This window comes from Microtus pennsylvanicus, chromosome 6 (assembly GCF_037038515.1).
Source record: "Microtus pennsylvanicus isolate mMicPen1 chromosome 6, mMicPen1.hap1, whole genome shotgun sequence".
Lineage (NCBI taxonomy): Eukaryota > Metazoa > Chordata > Mammalia > Rodentia > Cricetidae > Microtus > Microtus pennsylvanicus.
In genome coordinates, this window is record NC_134584.1 from 103172928 (window position 1) to 103190979 (window position 18052).

The 18052-nt window shown below is 40.9% G+C and overlaps 1 protein-coding gene across 3 annotated transcripts in view; it reads right to left on the reverse strand.

Moving 5' to 3' along the window:
- Window positions 1-18052, reverse strand: part of Cdh11 (cadherin 11) — a 152021-nt gene that overhangs the window by 97014 nt on the left and 36955 nt on the right. Inside the window, exon 1 of one of the 3 annotated variants that reach the window (XM_075977047.1) lies at window positions 7322-7470. The exons of the other annotated variants lie outside the window; for them this stretch is intronic. The gene's annotated coding sequence lies outside the window, so the exon portion shown is untranslated. Of the gene's footprint in view, window positions 1-7321; window positions 7471-18052 lie in introns of those variants that run through there. 3 annotated transcript variants of the gene reach the window in all.

An 18052-nucleotide genomic window follows, 5' to 3' on the forward strand; every position in this document is an offset into this window, starting at 1 on the left:
GTTTTCCTTAATGCGATCTTGTCTTGAGATGGATGTTTGATATATAGATGTTAGATTGATGGATAATTTATATGTAAATGTGTACATACACAGTGAAATGCTACTCCTAATTTGATATCTAATATTTGGAAACACTTAAACCGGTTCCCTTATCCAGTAAATTATCACGTTAATTGGACACTAGATACCACAGCAAACAATATAGAAAGCAAGAATCCCTCCTACTCAATTACCTTCATCTGTCCTGGCTGAAAGTAATTCATTTTCACCAGCAGTATAAGTGTTCTTACAAGTTGTGTTTCACTAGGATTCAATATGAGTCATGGGGGTTCATGATCCATTCCCAATAATACAAATGAGATGATCTATAAGAGATATGGCATATGCAAAGACCGTGAGGGCAAGGTGGTAGGTAGTTATGTTTCAAGTAAGTAAGAAACAATGAAGGGACCAAGCTTTGATAGTGACAGACAGATCTCAACAAGAAACACAGAAAGGTTCTCATTTGGGACTCTATGGCTCACCAATCCTGAGACTTTGTCATCACTCTCTTTAAGAGCCAAACAGGTATTATAAGCTTCATAGACCTATGCTGAGGCAAAGGAGATGAGGTCTGTAAATTATTCTTGTTTGGAGGGAAACATTACTTACTAAATATTAATTGATTTTATCACAAATAATTGTTCTGATACAGAGTCTATAAAATAAACTAGCGCAATTTCTTATTCAGTAGGGGTTCAACAAATAGCAGTTATGGCTAGCATTAAGTGACAGCTAACCAAGACTTCCAGAGTTACCTTCACTCTTCTTTGAATTCTGATGTCTGAAGAAAGAATCTATTTGCAGTGGTTCCTAAAGACTTCTCTTTTGTGGCAAAGAGAGAGGGTAGCCTGGGGCTCAAATGGATTCAGCTACGTTGTTCTTCTTTAATTATATCTCATTTTTTTGGTTGCCTCATTTTTATCACAAGAGTTACTAGTTTCCCATAAATGAGAGCAATATAATTATCTCCAAAAAATATTTTTAAAAAGGAAAGTAAATGAAAATACATATTGAGTAAATAATAAGGAAAACAGAATGATTGCAGAGTTGGGGAACAATGATCTGTCTACCATTCTCTGTTTATTTTGGAGGGATAGAAACTGAGGGATGGAAAGCGAGTGTATGAGGGGCAGAGCCTGCAACTAGCTCAGTGATTATTGATTGTGCTTCTTGCATCCCAAATCTCTGTACCTTAGCCACATTAGCATCACAAGCCAGGTGAGGTGTCTAAAGGGACCACTGGGAAGAATGGCAGTCCTCTTCTAAGGACAGGAAGAAAAAAAAATTCTACATAAGCAGAGACAATGTCATTCCTGACCTAGTGACAGAGGGAAAGCATAGTCTAAGAACTCCCGAAAAGTAGGTCTTCATGAAGAAGAAACTAGAAATTGGAAACTACAGAGCCCAGAATTAGCCCCATGCTTTCCTTTCCTTAACACTAATCTTGCTCATTTATTCATTTACTGTTTTATTTTAAAATGAATTTAAGACTACCTATCTTCCACCTTTGCTACAAAAAATGGCTGTGTTTTATAAAATAGTATGCTATAAAGGGAGAAATAGAAGTATTAAATCATTTGGAATCAGGTTTTAATGCATAGCTTGTTCTCAGCTAACACCATGCAGTTTCAAGAGCTTTGTCACTCACTCAAGGGGACAACACCATACACAACCAGTTCCAGTTGTCCGATTACAGCGATTCCAGTTGCTGGTGTCACTGTTTTGTTTATGCCATTGCTCTTCAAGTAGTATGAAAGCAAGCTCATCCTCAAAGACACAATCATGGCACCTTGCACATTATTGGCACACAAGGACATGGAGTTGATCTCAGGTGAGGGGAGATGAGAAGAACACAGAACATGATATTGCTGCCAGAAAGACTCAGGAACAAAGTTCATCCTGATATAGCTGCTACATGCTCACATGAGCTATAGGCTTTCACACACTATTCCTAATTTCAAAACACCAAAGTCTCTTATGTCCTACGCCCTATTTTAAGTCTTCCATTTCATCCACCCTGCTTTGAGGAAAATGTCATTTTTAATAGATTGCCACAATAATTGTCCTTATTTGAAAGTGGAGAGATCTAAGATACACAAGGTGATTTAATCCAGGTACATATTTACAGGAACTCACACCTGGGGAGTCTTCCTCCAGGGCTCCTGTTGTTGACACCCAGTGCGCACTGCTCTCAGAGAGACTCTTCCCAAGTTTGTCTCAGCTGACCTTGCACTTAGCCTGGGCCAGACTCTTCCAGAAATCCACTTGTTTCCTGAGTTCTTCCATTGCTTTTACTAGGTATAGGAAGCCTTCCCTTCTTCATGAAATCTTAGTTCTTTAAGACACCGACTCAGTACAACACCCTCATAATTTATGTGATCACACACAAACTCACATGCACAAGCCCCACACAAAGGCATCATCCATGTAGACCATTCATTCTGCCCATGGGCCTTTCTTGCTCATTAGTGCCAGACACTAATTGTTTCCCGGAGGAATCACAGAAGGTTACTTTTCCTCTGGAGTCTTCTTCAAACATGTGGACAGACAAGAATTAGAAGGTGATCATGGACACATAGGACCTGTGAAAGCTTTTTGAAAGAGAGTGGATTGTGATTTCCTTTCGAAGACCCATTTACACCAAGACACACATGCCCAGCAAGCACGTGTTACACAGTGACTATGCTTCTGTGAGAGTCAACAGCCCCTACCCACAGTAACTACTCTCAGCCAATAAGACCTTCTGTCCTTGAATATGCACTTTTGAACCCAACCACTTGCAAGTCACCTTATCCCTTTGGAGTTATGATGAGGAGGGGATCTGTCCTCTATGTTACTTCTTGCTCCTGCAACATATATTGTATAACTCTCTGTGTTTGCTTCAAAACAGACACACAGAGACCCAGACTTTAAGCTTGAGAGATGTCATAAATCTGAGCCAAATGGCAACTCACTGATATAATACAGTGATTTTAAAATGGATCCTGGAAAAGCCTGGGTAAACCAGAGATATGCCAGAGGTTATTGCAAGGCAGTGGTGGGGTAGAGACAGCAGGGGTTCCTATCTCTTTGTCCTCCTGTTTAATCCATACATTAAATTATGGCTTTTAGATGTTGGCATTTTGGGTTAAAATCTTTTTCTATTACTGTAATCTTGTTTGTTTTTCACTTTTAGCTGGGCTTTTGGTTTTGTTTAACTCAGCATGCTTTGTCATGGTTGGCTTTCATTGGCAATCATGTCAATCTTGAGCACATTGTGCGAAGGCTCCATGTTGCTTGCCTTTGTTGGCTGTGTTTTTATTATGTCTTTTGGTGGACAGCCATTCATAACCGTTGTGCATGATAGAATCTTCTATATTAGTGTGTGGGTGTGGGAGGTCAGGGAGTGAGCATACACATTCCACAGCATGCACTGTGTATGTGGAAATCAGAGAACAACGTTTGCAAGTCACTTCTTCCCTCCCATTAAGTGAGTCCTGGGGACTGAGCACTGACCATGAAGGTTGGAAGTGAGCATCTCTACTTGTTAAGCCTCCCTGCATGTTGGACTCTTATAAGAAGTACATGAAAAACACACATATCTAGGTGACCACCTAGATGTTGCTTTTTCTGTAGATGGTCTCAGATAAGATCTTCAAGATTTAAAAGAAAAAGGCTGCTAAAATAAAATCACTAAAGAAAAGGCAAGGAGAAAATAATGGCGTGAGTGGATTTAAAAGACTGTCAATTTTTAGTGGTCTAAGAAGACTCTTCAGATCCATGCCAAATTATGATGCAAACTTAGTTAATAACAGTTTCTCCACCCTGACATAGAAGCCAGCTCATTACCATACCCTCTCTCAGACTCTTAGCCTAACACCCTGCCACCTCATTAAAAGACTAATCTTTACAGATCTGACCTGGTAGTAAGCAAATGCACTTAATGTAATCAGTGATCTTCTTTCCAGCTTGTTTTTGGGAAAGAGACTTTGAAGGCAAGGGTATTTTTTAATAGTTTTATTCTGCATTGCATGAATTGTCATTCACATTCAGGAACAGGAAATCCTTCTATCAACCATGGAAGCTTCTTGGGTACAAAGTTATCACAATTATTTGAATTATAAAATATGGGGTAAAGAACAATAACATCCTGATACTGGCTATTTCTAAATTTTCCCTATGCATATTTCAAGAATTTTTTTTTGTTACAGAAATGAAGCTTCAAAGCTTTGGCAGTGTGAGTCAGAGTGAAGTAACTGATGTGATGTTAAGCACTCCATAAATGAAGTGGTTCTTTAATAGTCCCATTCTACTCCACCCAAACGGCCAAGAGAATTATATTGTCATATCCTCATAATATTAGAAGTTCCTTTTTCCAATAAAAGAGCATATAAGTAAAGTGCTGCCCACACACTGCATGAAATAACAAGCCTTTCCCACCTTGGAAATCCTGTGAATTGGAAAGCAAAATAGAAAATACCCTGGTCTACTTTGATATAGTTCACTATGACATAAAACTCTCTATTCAGATGACACTCACTTAAAGCAATCCCTAAGATTTATACCAGAAGGAAAAGCTATTTTTTGAGTCGCCATGAGTAAAATGTGATGTGATTTTGCTTGTTCTTCCTCTTCCTCAATGCAAAAGTTACTATCTGTCAAAGGAATTGGTGTGCAGTGATGTAAGCTTACATGATCTCAACCTCGGTGTGCAACATGGCCTACTTCTCTTTCAGGGTGGATCCTTAAATTGGCCACAGCCAGAGTGAACTAGGTCGCTGGGGACTTAAACTCTTCCTACCACTTTCTCCAACGGCCAGAAAGAAACGTTCCACCTACAGCTGCCAAAAGAGCAAGCCAATTTATTCCAAAATAGAAACAGGAAAATAGTTTACAACACTAAATGCCTGAATCATCGAAGTGTCAAATTAAATATTGATAGCATCAATTTGAGTCTAAAATACTCTCTGGTGTTTGGAGAATCCAGGAAGGGAGGTCAGCAAGTATGAAACTAATGATGAGAGCATGAAAAGAATGTTTCTGAAGGGCCCATCATTTCATCCAAGACATTCGTCCATCTACCTGACCACCTCTGGTGTGGGTGAGGCGGTACTGAGGGTGAAGAACACATTGATGGATAATACTAGACCCGTATCCCTAATGAGCTTGTATTGTACCTAATTTTAGCTGCACTATCTGCAGCCTGGATAGCATTGCCAAAGGAAACACATAAGAACAACCTAGTCTCAGAATAAACTAGGTAATGCATAGTAACTCATCCAATCAGTGAATAGACAGGGGTGGCTGAATTCAAGTCCAGGTGCAAACAGTTTACCAGTTGGAGCCTCAGGTCTCTCATGTTTCACAATTAGTAGGTGAGTAAGATGAAATTCTTTCAAAATGTGAAGCTCTGTTATTCTGTGGGGCAACAAACTCATTTTTACCCAAGAATAAACTAGACTAAACCAGAAGCTATGGAACATAGAAAGACCTTGAGACACGGTGACTATACTTAAAAGCCAATAGTGGTACAGCAACATAGAAGAGGGAGGATAGAGAGAGTATTAGTCGGTGAAATATAGCCATGGGGATGCTGGGGAGTCAGTCTAGGCTGAAACCACTGCCTGTTTTTATTAGAACATGTGCTGGTCTTGGAGGTGTGTGCGGGCATCATTTCAAATCAGTTGAATCCTCACCTTAGCATCCCCATGTGAGTCTTCTTCTCCACAGTCTAACTCACAGAGTTGTTTGGCGCATTATTCAAGATGCATGGTATATAATAACGTAAAACTAAAGGCACAGAGTTCCGCCCTAAACACACAATGGACTCTTGATAGCTTTTTAACTAAGACATGGAAAAAAGAAAGTTATTACAATTATCAACACCTGCTGAGGCTGAATATCCTTCACTTTCCTCCTCCCAGTTCTTGTTTTAGGTCACGCTTAAAGGAAAATAAACACTAATTCTGATAAACTCATACTAATTAGGACGTTAACTGCCAATTAGATATATGATTAACTTAATACGGAAAAAGACAATTCGGTTGTTGCTTTATCCAGCTTGTTTGGAGAGAGCAGTTTTCACAATACATGACAAAAATGATGACGAAGGGTCCCAGATGCTGGGATATGCTGAACAAACCAACCTCATATTTGCTTGGTGAGCTCAGCATAAACAAAAGCCAAATAGGTGAGTCACACACAGATCAGCGGTGCCAAGAAAGGGACCCAAGTAGAGGGGCAGGCAGTCCTCTGCAACCTTCCCCACTGAAATCTCCATTCATTAAACAGAAATCCCGAAAGATCCTTTGAGGAACTCCCTAGTGCCCTTTGGCAGAAGACCGGCAAACAGAGTTGAAATCAAGGGTTGGGGGAGGGGTTGCGGGGATGGGGGGCCTTTGAGAACCAGTGCTCGAGGGAAAGTGCTCTCTGTGGAAAATGCTGGGGGGGACTCAGAAACCAGAGTGCCTGTCAACTGTTCTGCACAGAGACACAGCACCATAAAATGCCAGCTTCATTTAGGAAGCTGGATCCCAAGCCCCACCCCGTTGTATAAGCGCAGGCATATTCTTCCATGCTCACATTATACATATATACACATCCACCTACACATACTCACAGGGGGCCTAACGTGACAATTAAATGGCAAAGCCCCCTTTGAATCACAAAGAACAAAACACTAAGATCCATTTGACTCGATGAGCAAGGGGTTACAGAGCGGCTCCCTGTAACTAGGTCAGAAACCAATTGCTAGTCAACTCCACAGGCCCAGAAAGATTTAATGAGGAGGCAACCAAAGACAGAAGGTGGAAACAGTGCCCCGAGCACGTGTCCCAGACTCTGCAATCTGGCAATGGCACCCAGTCCGCACCATCTCTCTCACAGACAGGCCAGAACAAACTTTGTGAAGTTCCTAAGACACAGATCCACCATCCTGGCCAGCCCAGTCACAGCTCTGGCGGCGGTGACCAGGGGAGAATTAAAACAAACTGAATCAAAAGACAATCATGACCCAAGTAGAAGGGACAGAAGTAGTGAAAAAAATGATGCTGAGCCTGAGCCGGCAGCTGCAATGACACCAAACGGGGCAGAAATAAAACAGCAATGCCAAGCTAAAGCTTGCAAAAGCCGGTCCCTTCTGCCAGGATCTACAAGCCACTGTTCCATATCAGAACTGCCTGTGCTGGGCAGGGTGACTGGCACCTGCACATCGGCTAGCAGATGGGAAGGCCAGGCCTGATAAATCCAGTGCCTACTCCCTCTACCATCACGAGGTCACAAACAGAAGTTGGCCACTTACAGTCATCCTAGAGGGTCAGGCAGGCTCCAGCTACGGGGATGAGTATTCCAGAAGCTTGCTTCTCAGGGAGCTCACATGGGGAAATGGAGGGCCATAAGGCTGTGAGAGGACTCAGCCTAGCTTTGTTCTGTATAGCAGCCTCCCAGAATGGCTTAAGAGGCAGTCCCAGCTCCTGGCACTGGCTAGCAGTCTTGTGAATGAACCACTGTGTGAGACACATACCCACTGCTAATGAGTCCCGCACAGACACAAGCCAGAGAGGGCAGAGCAGTAGCCCGCTGCAGAAGAGGCAGATGAGAAGCAGACACTAGGGTGACAGCGTGTGGGTCCCACCTGGCGCACAGGACTCCAGCTCATGGAAGTCATAGGGCCTCAGGAGCCAGGATTGGAAATAGCTATATTCCTCACACTAAAGAAAGTCCCATCTTTCCCCACCCTCGACTCAGTGATGGGGAGAGTGGATGCCAAAATTACAGAGATCCCATTAAGCATTGCTCTCCTTTTATTATTTTTGAAGAACATTTTAACTTAAAAATATCAGAAGGCAATATTCAGAATAGTGAGGTAGTTGGCTTCTAAATCAGAAAGGAAAAAAAACAGTATGTTTGTTTTAGAATTTTGAATATGATTAAGTTCATTTGACAGAATTCTGTTGTAGATTGTAGATCATTAAGAACTCTAGAGGAAGGATGAGCTTTGGAGTAAGTTGCAGGAGTTTGAATCCCTCCTTAGATTGCTCACTGGATAACCACAGAAACACCTCCGTATCCCTATCTAGGAAACAGAGACTAAGTAGTTCTCCATCCCTTAGGCTGTCCTGTGAAACTCAGTTGGCTGATGAGGTGTACTCATGTAAAGCTCCATGATGGTTCAACCTTCTTTGATTACTGTCCCATCCTTGTGTGACTGAGCTGACCTTGGGCCTTCAAATTTAGGTTAGCATACTAAGTTCTTTGGGTCTACCCAGTTACTGAAATTCCAACCATGGGTAGATATGCAGCTTAAAATGAGTGTGACGAGGCACATTACCACTGGCTGACAATGAAGAGGATTTAAAGAAAGCAAGAACGGAAATGCTCCCACAACCCTGCCAGCTTCTCTTGCCTTCTCCCGTAAGGGCTCTGATGGGAGAAGATGGGAGATGATTAAGGGTATGTGTATGTATGTCTACTAAATATGTATGTGCAAAGTTTTCAGATATTGTTTATGCTGATGAATGTGCTTCATAACCCCTCTTTCTGCTGAGAGATGCTTCTGTTACTTTATTGTGCAGTTCACTGGAGGAACATATTAAACCAATTCTACCCTAGGAGGTCTAGGAAAGAATCAGAAGTCCTGCCTAGCTGATAACTCCCCAGGAGACAGTAAGCAAGCTCCTGGTCCAGGAGAGTAAGGCCTTGCAGGAAACTTCAGGGCTGGGAGGAAGTTTTCCCTGGAACTTCTGGTGCCTCTTTGATGTCAAGGCTGTTTCCTGACAAGGTGCAAACTCTTTCATTATTCATAGAACCACTGTTGTTAAATCTGGGCTTAAGTACTTAGACCCAGAGGTGGGAGCGTTTACTGTTTTGTCTTGTTCTAAATCAAGCAAATAGAATAAAGCAAATGCCCACTGATGCCTGGCGAATGCCCTTTGGGAAGTTTCTTTAACTCCCCCCCCCCTTTTCTCTTCTCCTGGCAGCAGAATCAGAGGTAGGAAGGCCACAGAGGAGGCGCTGTGTATCAGTTTACATTATCAGAGCAGGGAGTCTCTAAAGGGAAGGAGTAGCTGGGAAGAGAAAGGAAACAATGAAACATGCTCATTCCCTACCCCTGAACTAAAAGCCTTTCCCTGCCCTTCTGGAAAGCTGCAGGAAGAACAAGAGCTGAAGTGCAGATGAGGCTCCATTACATGTTTGCTGCACAATACCAGACAAGTGGCTAAGCCTCCCTAAAACTTAGTGCTTGGTTTCACTTCTCCAGCCTAGAATGTGACCCCAGTACTGTCTACTCTGTAAAATTATTGCTGCGAAATAGCTCATATGTAAGAGCATGACATTAGTTCCTCCAAAATCCCTCAAAAGGCACCCAGGAGTTGCATTCTGTAACATTCAGGGAAGCCTTTCCCAAGTCCTAGCTCTTTCCCAGATGGTGATATTTGCATGGGAAAGAAACACAGAAGCAGAAAGAGGAAAGATGGTCATAAGAGAAAGGGCAAGCAGAGTCGAGAAAAGCAAACGGAATGACTTTCACAGAAATGAAACGCCTGACTAATGCTTCCTAATTTTTGTACAAAGTTCTGCAAACATCGTCAGAACATGGTAACATTTAGCAATTTTCCAACCTAAAGTAGAAGTGGCTAATATTTTATATTAAAATCTGTATATCTGAAAATACACTACAAAGGAAAGGGAGTCGTCCTTAGCACACACAGGCAAACATATGTTGCCTTCCCCGTGAAATCGAACTCCCTCCAGCCCATAGGTGAATCCTACTACACATGATGGATTCGATCTAGGAAGATCTGACCTGGCTGACTTCCTAAAAAGAAAAACCCCTGTGCCTCCACACTCCATCTTGTTGTGATCATTCCCAGCATGGCCTGCTGGCCAGAATAAAAGAAAGAGACAGAAAAATAAGGATGGAAAGAAATGACTGGCAGCACACCTTTAATTTTCACAACTCAGGACAGAACAAGAGTTGATATTTTTCATTTCAAAAGAAAAAAGGAGGGAGGATTAGAAAAACCCACGTGAGACAGTGGCTTCTTGGATGATCCCGTGCTAAAGCTCTTTCTACCCGCCCTGTGGTGTGAGGGGGCTCTCCTCATCAAACCCTACTTATAAGACCATCTGTGTCCCTGCCCATGCAATCAAGTCCCCAGCCTCCACTCAAGCATTGTTACAAACAGTCCTCTCCTTGATGTGGTTGTTCAAGGCTGTGGGCCACTGCAAAGACCCCTTCTTTCATTAGGGATTTCTCTGTCTAAACAGGATTTATGATGATCCCTTGGCAAGAAGCCGTGAATCACTGGCTTTCACAGGACAGCCAAAAGAGTGTTTCAGGAGACTCTACCTCTGACAGGCAATCCAACCCTGAAGATTTATCTCCTTGGACGAAACAGGCATTGCCTGATGCTTCCAGGAGGCTGCAAGCAGTCTGTAAAGGCAGTAAACACACAAGACAGTGTCAGGGCCACCAGCCCTCTCCCAAAGGGTGATCCTAAGGAACTGACCACCTTTTCTGAACAACCATCTCAGCTGTAAGACAGAAAAGTGGCTTTTATATGGTCTGTCATGCATGCTAGCTAGAATACAATAAGTCTTGATTTGGGGGTATGGCCTGAAACAGGGAACCAGTTATTTTTGGCAAATGATGTATGGCCTGCAAACAGCAACATTAACAGACACCCTCGTGCTTTGCTTTTACAGAGGAGCAGAAGCTGTAAGTCCTCGGCCCCACACTGAAACAGATCTTTACACCTGTAGCTCCCTGGAGTTTGCCAAGGAGTGGTAGACCCCTTTAGCGTGTGGTAATTGCATTTTAGTATGAGAATCACAAATCTTACCTCCCTGCCCTAGCATTTGTTAAACCCAGGTTTCATTTATACCAATTCAAGACAATTATCTTTGATTTGTCTCTGACAAACTCCTCTCCCAGTTCCTGCATTCCCACTTTAAAAAGCATGGTGGTCTTCTTACTTTATTTTCTGTTTCCCAAGGATGCAGATAAGACAGAGAGAAAGTCTCTCCTCAGAAGCTCTCTGAGAGGAAACTCCAGTTAACATAACCTCACAGCCCAGTCTAGGAAAATAGAGACTGGAGAAAGAGACAGGAGATGGAATAACACCCTTCCCCAATTCAGGTAATTCTGAGGCCATAAAATTTCTCATCCTATAAACACTTGGAAGGAGAGTTCTGGGCTGAGGGGTGATGGGGATCTAAGACAGGATGACTTCCTCAAAGCTATGTAAGACATCATCTGACAATAAACAGAGCTGAGGTTTGCCTGGGCACCTACCCTTTCTACACTCTCCATTGCATGGAGTTATTTTAAGGCTTTCACCCTTCTGTAAATCCTTCAAGCGAAGGTTGCAGAATCATACAGAGACACCAGCACATTTAAGTTCCGGCTCTACCGCGCCAACATAGGAGCACCTGAAAACCACTTCATCTCCCTAAATGTCAGTTTCCTTATCGAAGGACAAAAAATGATACGGGTTTTTTTTTATAGATGATTACACATGGATAAAATGAGATGATCGAGCAGAGCTCTCTTTTCAGAAACCTACAATGCATGTAACTTCTTTTCGTAACTCCTAAAAAAAATAGTCTGTTGTAAGGTACATGTGGCAGAAAAATGATATTTTAACATGAAGAGAATAGTTAAAACCAATGGAAATAATATTGCCTCATCTAACTACAAAGGTGATACTAATGAACAACACAGTGGCAACCAAGAAAAAGGAAAAGGAAAATTTAAATTAAAAAATGCTTCATCTCATCTACCTAATGTCCTAGCATGTTGCTCATAGTCAATGGATTAATTTTTTGAATTATGCGATTTTATAAAAACAGAACCTCATATGGGGTTCAGATACTCCAGCACAGTATGGTTAAAGGAAAGAATAAAAAAAAATCAGCTATTAAGTTATTGCACATCTACAGAACTCAGCAACAACCAATTTCACAATTATTTCAGGGGATCTGTCTAGAGTATGCTGTTCTGTTCACCTAAAAAGATACAGCAGTATCTTCCCTGCCTGTTCATATTAATGATGACCCACACTCTTCTCTCTGTGATCCACAGATACATCTGCATGTTACCTGTGTGGCTGACACCACATGGATGTGGAAACACTGACATGTAGTCTGCATATCAGAAACAGAAGGTAGCAACTGGGTCCTTGCTCTGTTTCTTGGGCTAGAGTCAAATTCGCTAGCACCTATTCACTCCATCCAATGGCATTCATTAATTCAAGATGGCACTATTTCTTCATTCTATTGGAGATTACTTATATTTTGACAACACAGAAATACCAAAGAATTTTCTCTGGTACTGCGAATAAAACAGAAAACTAAACATGTGACTGTGTTTGTTTGTAAGATTTTATAGTTTCTCACATTGCTGTTTCCATGTAGAGAAAAACAGTTCCGATACTAGTGAATAAATGTCTATGAATTGACTGCACTTAAACCTCTCACATCCCATTCTGCCTGAAGTCTAATATGTATGTTCCTTGTGGCTTAATTCCTATTACACTGATGGCAGCATCAAAGAAGAGACTTAGTGACACGCCATTCCCACTATAGACTAGAGAGGCTTTTGCTTTAATATATAGTGCAACTCTTTTCTATTATGAATTTTCCTCTGAACTTTCCAGAAATGTTACAGAGTGACATATATTCCAGCTCACACTATAAGGATCATATTCTAGGAGAGATTTTGATGCATAAGTCATCGAGTATCGATCAAGCAAGGCTTGCCAATCAATTTTACAGTAAAATTTAAGAGACAGGGTGAAAAGAAAGATCCCTGGTATAGGTTCCTGGAACCAGCATCCCTGAGTGCACCATATCCTCATTTTATGAGGGAGAAAAAGAAACGGGGTGGGAAGCAGGAGTAGTGTTGTGTAGAGAACGGAAACAGAGGCTAAGCTACAGCCCAGGACTGTGGGCTGCCTGACTTTAAACAAGGTGTGACCCAGCTGCTGTTGTCTTTGAGCTGAGCAACACTGTCAAAATCCACTTCAGTTTGGGTATGAGAAGTGGTGTGATCCCTGCCAAATATGCATGGGCTGATTCTTACACTAGGGGGAAGTTGCCTGGGTCACCCCAAAAATTAGAAAGTCAACTAAGGAATTTTGACAAAACCTTTTACATGATGAAATACTGCATATTCCACTCAGGAAACAGTTAGTAATTAACTGTATCCCAGGGGCTGGGATACAAAGGATGCAGTAAAAGATCTCTAGTTGCATGGCATTGGATTGAAGTGTGAATCCCAACAAAATGCCAGTGGAAGAGAATACTTACCAATGCATATTTGGTCAGGAAATCTCTCCAACCTGAGCGTTTAACCAAAGAAAGCCTTCAAGGGTAGAAATAAAAGCTCATATGCATGAGGAAATAGTATTTTAAGTATATTATTTTTTTAGAACATTATTGTCTTTGGATTTTTCTGATCAGAAAAGCCTTTGATGTTTTCTCTCCCATCCTCCCCGCCCCCTCTCTCTCTGTGTGCTTATTCTTGTTGCCTTGAGCACACTAGGCAAGTATGAAACTACTAAACAACTTTGTCACCTTATCAAGATGTTTTTAAGGATGGTATCAGCATATATATTTTATGTATGGTGTCCCTTTGAATTTAATAATAAAATTCTCCTGTACCTTGCCTGTACTCTTATGCAATGTGTGCCCAGATAAGTATATGTCTGAGTATGGGTTTTCTAATCATCGTTCTATTATGAGTCTTCTAGTCTTTTTTATTACATTTTTTTTTCCCTGAAACCCCTTAGCAGGGCTGGAAAACAAAACGTCTCACAACCTGGTACTTCTCTGCCTGCCTTGATTCGATTGAGGCCTAGGCACTGCAAATTCCATGCCACAGACACAGCTGATAAACCCCATTGCTTGAGGCATTCAGGTGTGTTTCTGCTGACGTCACCTGTAGAGCCTATTCTCCCAAGAGTCTTGAAACAACTCTCTTCCTTGTCTTTTGGAAAAATCACATGCGGATTCTTAACCCTTACCCATCTCTTCACCCTGTTTCTTTTTCTTGTAAAGAATTAATAGATTGAATGCCTGGAAACTTCTCTTTTCTCAGTTTACATCACTCATCTAACATTGTGCTTTTTGTGTCGACAAGATTTTTAGATTTTATTTATCCATATTGCTCTCATTACCTATTAATGCATACTTAGTGTCAAAATTTTAGAAAATAAAATGAATAAATGAGAAAACACACATTTCTTTCCACTGCTTTTTACTTACTTAAAAAAACCACACACACAATTGAGATTTTTCTCGTCCTATTGTACCTGACTGAATATGTACCCTGGGCATTTTCATGAACCAGTACTTAGCAATCTTTTGGAACCCTGCTTCTAATGGTTGTTTAATTGCCTTTCAGGATGAACAACAAACGATAAAACCACTCAACTCCTTACTATTGGGCTATGGATAGTTTTAAATTTTGCTATTATAAGTAACAATGCGGCAAATGTTTTGTACATTAATCTCTGTCCTCGTTCCTGCTCATTCTTTCGGAACAGATGCTAAGAAGAGAAATTGCTGGGTCAAAAGAGGTAGGGCTTTAAAATTCTGTGCACGCATTGAAGAATATTTCCCAGAAATGATGTTTTAATTATTGTATCTCCAGAAGTATAATGAAATGCACTTTGCAGTTTTACAACCCTTTTCTTGTCAATGTAATAAGCACAGAAAAAAATAAGAAGAAGAAAAGGAGGAGGGGAGGAGGAAGGAGAAAGAAAGGAAAGAAGAAAGGAAAGAGGGAGAGAAAAAGAAAGAGAGAAAGAAAGGAAGGAAGGAAGGAAGGAAGGAAGGAAGGAAGGAAGGAAGGAAGGAAGGAAGGAAAAAAGAGAGAGAAAGAAAAAGACGCGTGAGGGTTGGAGGGAGGGACATCTTGGAAGAGAAAAGGGAAAGGGCCAAGTATTACAATTATATTCTAATTTTCACTTAGTATAATTCATCATGTGAAATAAAAGAGGATAGAAAGTATTGCTCAAACGTTCATTTTTGATTAGTATCATGACAGAATATTGCATATATGTGTATGTAGATTATATTTAGCATTTAAAAATTTCTCTTTCATAATTACAACATTTGTTTCAGAGATTGGTATAAAAAAATTAAAGGTATTCACCAGACAAGTCAACCAGTGCAATTGCAAGTAAATGCTAACTTACATAGAGTAAGTAGGTAGCATCTGGTACCCATGTCTATGTGATTGTGTCCATTAAAATCTAACTTACTTTACCTGTCTCTGAAACAGCATTGCTAGCTGTCCATAGCAAAGCTTCCAACAACCCAGAGGAAACATGAGGATTATTTTTCTGTCTTGGGCAAACAATAGTGACATCATGTCACTCAAAAGCTTTTCCTTTGGGAAATAAAATAAAGCTTTCAAGTAGCTGTACAGGACCACATATTGATGTGTCCTGAAATCAACCTGTGCTGTAAACTTGTGATGTCAGCAGAGAATGCCTTCAAGAAAATACTGTGCAGACTCTATATCACACGCCTGCATAGAGAGGAGTTCCTGAATAGGACTGGTCCTATTGCTTTCTATGCCGCTCTAGGGTCTCTACTCCCTATGTCAGTCAAGGTTCACGCTACACATACTCTCCCCTCCCTCCTGGTGAAGTTCCACCCAGAGGCTATTGTCAGGAGTTCACCAACCCAAGAATGAACCACAGAGCCCCTTGCCCAACCGCATCTTTTCTACAGATTTGGTTTCAGGTTTGGAAATGGTTGAATTCTTGCCTGCGGCAATGTGATATCTGACCAAATGTGCAGCTCACCTCAGGTCATTCCTTCCTAGGTGCTAAACAGGAATCTGGAAAGCCTGGGTAAACTATAAGCTTCATAGTACAGAAGTGGGAAGAGTTGAAGGGATCAATGCCATGTAGTATCTGAGCACTACCAGGGAGTAAGAAGATTGTACCACAAGCTAATAACAGAAACCATTTCCTTTGGATATCTTAAACCTAGTAGTCAGCTCTCCCCAACTTTGCCATATGAACATACTTTTCTCAGCTCTGAAGGAAGAACCGCCTTATCAGAGGAGTGGGGACAAGTCTGTCTGTCATGTTCTATCTCTCCATCAAGTCAATACTCCTTCTACACTCACCAGGCTCAGTGTGACATTCACCATAGTCAACAATATAGTCTGCATCCAGCCCTTTCCCTTACACTGACTAATAAAGGATAACAAAGTTCTCTGTCTCTCTATGCCTTGCATCTATACTAGCTAAATTTGAACTACCGGTGTATTGTCTTAGAGAAAACAGAGGCTTGGTAGTAAAACAAACGTGGGCTCCAAGGTAAATTCTGAAAAGTGGGCAGTGGATAATTCAAGTGAGAAGCCCCAGCGTTCTGCATTCTTCCCCATGAGAGCCTTAGGAGTTGCTCTTAAGCTTCAAGAACTCTTAGGTTTGCTATTCAAACCATCCTGATTACTAGTTGACAGATCAAATGTTTTGCTGACAAACATTTTCTGACAAATGAGGGACAGGGGAAGGATAAAATTGGAAAGATCTCCTAACAAAGGCTCTAAGTGGCAGGCATATCGTGTGGCTATATGACAACAAGAGAAAGAACCAGTATTTTATGCCAAATTCCCCAAAGCCACCTAAGAATTAGTTGTATCAATGAATAAATATTAACTAAATAAATGGATATAAACTAAGACTCAGTTTTGTGATTCAACTTTCTGAAAATTAAGAGGACAAGAGGGACAATAGGTCATGAATGTTCATAAGTGGAACCAATTTTCTTTCTTAGGAGATACCTTAAAGTGTCTACAGCTGCTTTAGATAGTCACAACTAGGGAAGAAGCAATACTGGAGTCAAATGGGCAGAGAACAGAGAAGCCAGTGATTATTTCACAATATACAGGATAGTCCTTCAGGCTGTAGAGATGACCTGCTCAAAATGTCTCTAACACTGAATGTGAGGAACCTTGGATGACAGGATACGCAATAGTATTTCTTCATTGAGAGGGGGAAATGAGAGTACCTGTAGATTAAGCTAAATTGAAAATATCTACTTGAAGATGAAAATGGACATTCTGAGCTATAGCATCGAGAAAAACTTCATGGACAATGAAAAGATGATCACTGCATATTGATATATGACACTCCTACATCAGCATATTTAAAGAGAACAGGAACTTTTGTACAGATAGAAGTTATCAGAAAAGGTGGCCCTGATGGACAGGCAAGGTGATAATGTCTTGAAGCTGTCTGCCTGGTAGTAAGTCATCTATTTAAAGAATTTTCTAAGTGCCTTCCATAATCTGTATCTAACAAAATGATAGTTACAATTGCTACTCTTTGTTGTCAACCGTACATACCTGGAAGAAGGGGCTCTCAGCTGAAAAATCACCTCCATCTAACCAGCCTTTGTGCATGTCTGTAGGAATTCTCTAGTTTGCAAATTAATGTGGAAGGAACCAGCCTACTGTGGCTGGTTCCATCCTTAGGCATGTGGGTCTGGAATACATAGAAAGGAAGCCAACATGAGTTGGGAAACAAACCCTGTAAGCAGCAATCATACGTGATTTCTGCTTCAATTACTGCCTCTGGGTTCCTGCCTTGAGCTTTTGTCTTCTTTCCATGGACTTTAAACTGTTTTCTTGTCACATGGCTTTTGGCCATGATGTTTATCCCAGTAACAGAGAAACAAACTGCAACAATAGTTTAAAGATACTACTATATAATGAAGCATAGCTAAAATTCTAAAAAATATAAAGCTTTCTCTTTTCTCTTTGGCTAAATATTAATTGACATATTGGTACAGAATTACAAAATCCTTATAAATAATTCATATAAATACATCATTTTTCTTCCCTATTTTTCTAATGATACTGAAGAAATCAGTCTTAAGCTTTTCCACCAGTGTTGCTTATGTTTAGAGATCAGGAGACAAAGTCACCTGAGTCTGAGTTGCATAATAGAATTATAAAAACAGGGTCCCTGAAGTCAGAAAGCCTAAGCCCCTATACTAATTCAGT